Source organism: Triticum dicoccoides, chromosome 6B (genome assembly GCF_002162155.2).
Source record: "Triticum dicoccoides isolate Atlit2015 ecotype Zavitan chromosome 6B, WEW_v2.0, whole genome shotgun sequence".
NCBI classification, from domain to species: Eukaryota; Viridiplantae; Streptophyta; class Magnoliopsida; order Poales; family Poaceae; genus Triticum; species Triticum dicoccoides.
Window position 1 is genome coordinate 129,181,340 of NC_041391.1, and position 4,945 is coordinate 129,186,284.

General features: G+C 45.8%; 1 long non-coding RNA gene across 1 annotated transcript; it reads left to right on the plus strand.

Annotated features, from left to right (window-relative positions):
* The first annotated feature begins 731 nt into the window (after nucleotides 1-731).
* Nucleotides 732-3,798, plus strand: LOC119326616. The gene is made up of 3 exons (XR_005158078.1): nucleotides 732-1,100; nucleotides 2,726-3,612; nucleotides 3,720-3,798. It is a non-coding gene; the product is annotated as an uncharacterized LOC119326616 (long non-coding RNA).
* Nucleotides 3,799-4,945: the final 1,147 nt, after the last annotated feature.

Consider the following 4,945-nt stretch of genomic DNA (forward strand, 5'->3'; position numbering starts at 1 on the left):
ATTATAGGACGGGTGGAGTACTAATGTTAAATGGAACTTGAACTTTTCTGTATGTAAAATCGGAGCATTAGATAACCATATATCCAGATGTAATAACATGATGAAAACACACAGTAATAGGGAAACTGCCTATAATTTGTCTGTGTATAGTTCCAGTGGCTTCTACTGAGACGTGAGAGTCACAAACAAGGTTTTCTTTTTTGTTTGGTACCCTTAATCACCGTTCCGAGAAGAAAATGTTGAAGAGGTGGCCATTAAGTTGTTATGAAAGATCAAAATCATGATCAATTATTTAGTTACTGCGTGCGCGGTTAGGCGACCAGTGCGTGCTCTACAGCCAAGCGTGGTGCGGGTCGGGACAGGCGCCAGGAGTGCGGTGTGCCGGTGCCGCGGTGCGTGTGATTCACATCAGGCAGTCCGGTCGGGCGCAGCGGCGCGGACTGGTTCACATGAGGAAAAAAACTCCAGGAAAAACCCGACGACATGGCACGCCACATGGACCTGGTAATCGGGGCCTATAGTTCGGAACACTCACAAAAATAAAAAAGGATAATTTATGGCAACACTTTTGTTAAATGGGGTATAATAAATGAAATTTTCTTAAATGGAATAATTAGTGTCGAAAATGTCAAACTTAGGGGGTAAAGACTGCAGTTCACTCTTATTTCACATGGTGCCACTAATGCCACCGTTGCAAATTTGCACAAGTATGCCTAATATAGAGGCTTACAGATCAGAAATGGGACCCTGAAAACGAGCACTACAAGCCTATATCTATATAAGATGCACATGTTAGGTTGATCTCTCTCCCGTTCGAACCCAACGGGTCGAACGGGCCCCTGACTCGCGCCCTGATCGGGGGCGCCCAACCAAATCATGGTTGGTGGGCCCCTGTGACCCATGCTATATAAACAGAGGTGGGGGTCGGGGCACGACTTACGAGGTTAATCGCTGCCACAATCCCCACCGACACTCCCTTTCGATCTAGGGTTAGCGCGGCGCTCACGGGAAGCTCCATCACCGCCGCCATCTCTCTGCCATCACCGGCCCCTACTTCACCATGGCCGGCGCTGGATCGAGTTCGTCTGCACCAGCAGAAGGTAGGTGTACCGGATCTACTAGCCTACTCCGATCACAAAGTCAATGGTATCAGGTAGCCAGATCGGGCTAGAAGATTTTTGGTAAAAAGAAAACAGAGAAAGAAAAAAGTCCCTCCCCAAAGAACCCTAGCAGGGCAGAGCAAAGAAAACCCCAAAAGTTCACCGGAGTATGGCCTCGGGCCTCGGCGGCAAAGAACGCCGCCGCAAGGCCGCGCCATTCCTCTCGATTCGGACGCGCATCGGCAAGCCGAGGTGTCCGGAAGAAGAACCACCGGAGCTAGCAATTGCTCGCCGGAAAAGAAAGGAAAAAGACGCAAAAAAGGGGAGGGTTAGCACCGCGGCCAAATCCCTCGGCGGCGGCGCGCTCACCGCTAGGGAGGACGCGCGACCGACGAGGAGGATAGCCACGGCGCGATCTGGCCGCACTCCTCTTCCTCTCAATGAAAAGATAAAAGGATAGCCTCTCTGTCTTCCTCTCTCTCCTGGAAACGGAATGGGGAGGGGGAAGGGGTTGCTGGCTCGCCGCGCCGGCGTGGCTCTCGGAGCCGGAACCGAGCGAGAGGGCGAGAGAGTAGCGAGAGGGCAAGAGCGGGCGCGAAGGGGAGCAGAGGGCTTGGCCGTGCCTCTCTCTCGCTCTCTCTGTCACAGGAAGGGGGAAAGAAGAGGGGAAGGGGGAAGGTAGCCGCGGCGCGGCATGGTGGCCGTCGACGCCGTCGCCGGCGACCGGCGCGACCAGAGCGCTGGCATAGACTCGCCGCCGCAGAGAGAGACAGAGGCAGCGAGCGGCGCGGGAGGAAATGAGTTCTAGGGTTTTCCTCCCTATGGCCTGCGATCTGTTTTGTTCGAGCGAGAGGCGCGGTCGACCGTCAGATCTCGCGGACGGCCACAACTGGAACCCTAGCGAGTTGAGCAGGCTTTTTGGGCCAAAAAAGGAGGCCGTGTTGGGCCAAGGCCAGCGGCCCAGGCCGAGGCCAGGCTCGGTTTGCGTGAGCACGCGGGAGAGCAGGCCGTGGGCCGCTGCGGGCCTCCCGCGCCAGGCCGAGGCCGGCTGGAGCTGTTGTTTTCTTTTCGTTTTAACAATTTCTGTCCAGTTTTTTGGGCAGTTTCCTGATAGGTTTTCTATGCAATTTTTCCAACGAAAATTTTTTGTTTAGAAAATAGAAAAGTGACAGAAAAAGTTTCTGAAAATGCAAACAGAAAATTTTCAGAAAAGAAATGCTCATGAATTTTATACAGAAAATTAAAAAGTTCATGATTTTTTATTCGGTCAAAGTAAAAGTTTCTGTAGAACTAAAAAAAAGTTCGTGAATTTTTATTCACGTTTTTCCGCTGCGTAAATAATTATTAGTGCTCTTTAAAAGGAAATAAAAGTTTAGATAGAATTATGTATTTAAGAGCATGTGAAAGTAATTATTGAAATGATATGATTATGTTATTTTTTATGACCAACGTTATTAATAACATGATCATGTTTTATTATTGAAATTTAAAGGTGCATTTATTTCTAATATTTTGCCCAACGGTAATATAGATTTAATTGCATAGACAATTGTATGTTTAATTTGACCAACGTTAGATTATTGCATATGATTGTTATACTGATGTCACTTAAATTATGATTTCAGGAGGCTTTCACTTGATGAGTTGCCTAAAAGAAGTTCTGACACTCAGAGGTGACAACCACACTGAGTGGAGGAAGAAAGTTGAACTGGCATTTGTTTGTGCTGATCTTGACTGAGTTGTGGAGAAACCACAGCCGGTCAGACCCACAGAGCCAGTAGGAGAGGCCACTGATGATGATGATGCATGGGCTAAAAAGAAGAGGGACTATGCTCCTTTGGAGCAGTCCTACCTCATAGATAACCAAAAGTGGGTCAATGCAAACAAAAAATGCATGGCTTTTATAAAGAATACAATTGAGAGCGCCATTGTGGGCTCCATTGCAGAGTGCACTTCCGCAAGGGAGTTGCTTACAAAGATAAAGAGCCAGTTCACTGGCTCTTCAAAGATATATGCCACCCAAGTGTTAGAGCAACTGGTGACACAGCACTACACGGGTGGTAGTCATGGAATAAGAGAGCACATCCTGAGGATGAGCAATATGGCAGCAAAGCTAAAGCCCATGGATGAGGATCTGGAGATCAAACCAACGCTCCTGGTCCACCTGGTCATGGCTTCACTGCCAAAGGAGTTTGAAACTTTTGTTGTAAACTATAATATGACCCCTGGAACATATGGGACATTGAAAAGACAATAGAAATGTGTGTCCAAGAAGAGGAAAGACTCAAAGCCACACATCGTGGTTCACTCAACTATGTGAAGGATTACAAGAAAAAGGACTACAGTCAAAACAACAAAAGTTCTCCTTCAAAGCATGGAAAAGTCCCCCATCAGCATCAGCATCAGTAACAGCCTTTCTCAATGGACAAAGACACTTGTCTCCACTGCAAGCAGAAAGGGCATTACAAGAAAGACTGCGCTGCTTGGCTGAAGTCAGACATGGCAAAAAGAGGTAACAATATAGTTTCATTTGTAAATGAATCATTGTATACACAGTTTTCAAAATCCACTTGGTGGATTGATTCAGGAGCAACTGTTCATGTTGCAAATTCTTTACAGGTATTCCATTCGACGTGAACTACGCTAAGAAGCGAAAGACGCATTGAAGTGGCAAACGGAGTTGAAGCAGAAGTTGAAGCTGTCGGTGACATCTCCTTGGAGTTAGCTGGCGGATTCAATCTTATACTTAGAGATGTTTTATTTGTTCCATCATGTCATAGAAACTTAATTAGTGTTTCTTCTTTGGACAAAGATAATTATGAATGTTATTTTGGACATGGCAAGTGTGCCATTTGGTATAATAATGCTTATGTGGGTGATGCTTTACTACATGATGAGCTTTATTTGTTATCACTTCGTGAAAAAGTTTATTACGTTTGCAATGTGAAAGAAAATGTTTCCACGTCAAATAAAGAGCAAAAGAAAAGAAAAAGAACATTCGACTCATCGAAATTATGGCACTGTCGCTTGGGCCATATTTCGAAGGGGAGAATATAAAGATTAGTTAAAAGTGAAATTCTTCCTCCGTTAGAATTTTCAGACTTAGAACAATGCATAGATTGCGTTAAAGGAAAGTACATAAAACAAATCAAAAAAGGTGCAATCCATAGCACAGGCACACTAGAAATCATCCACACTGATATTTGTGGACCATTTCCGGTGAAAAGTGTCGATGGATATGACTCATTCATAACATTCACAGATGATTACTCTCGCTATGGATATATTTATCCAATCAAAGAAAGATCTAAAGCGTTGGATAAATTTAAAATATTCAAAGCTGAAGTTAAAAATCAGCATGATAAAAGAATAAAGATAGTTTGGTCCGACCGTGGGGGAGAGTACTACGGTCGGCACACTCCATATGGCCAAGTCCCTGGACCTTTTGCAAAGTTCTTGCAGGAGACTGGCATAGTTGCCCAGTATTCAATGTCGGGCGAACCTCAGCAAAATGGAGTAGCTGAAAGGCGCAACGTACACTTATGGATATGGTGCGCAGCATGATGAGTTATTCCAACTTGCCATTGGGATTATGGATGGAGGCGCTTAAAACCGCCATTCACATTCTCAATAGAGTACCAAGCAAGTCGGTGCCCAAAACACCGTACGAGCTATGGACAGGAAGGGTGCCATCCCTACAACACTTCAGGGTGTGGGGGTGCCCTGCTGAGGCCAAAATGTTTAATCCAAACATTGGAAAGTTAGATCCCAAAACAGTGAGTTGCCACTTCATTGGCTATCCAGACAGATCAAAGGGTTTTCGTTTCTACTGCCCAGACAGATAT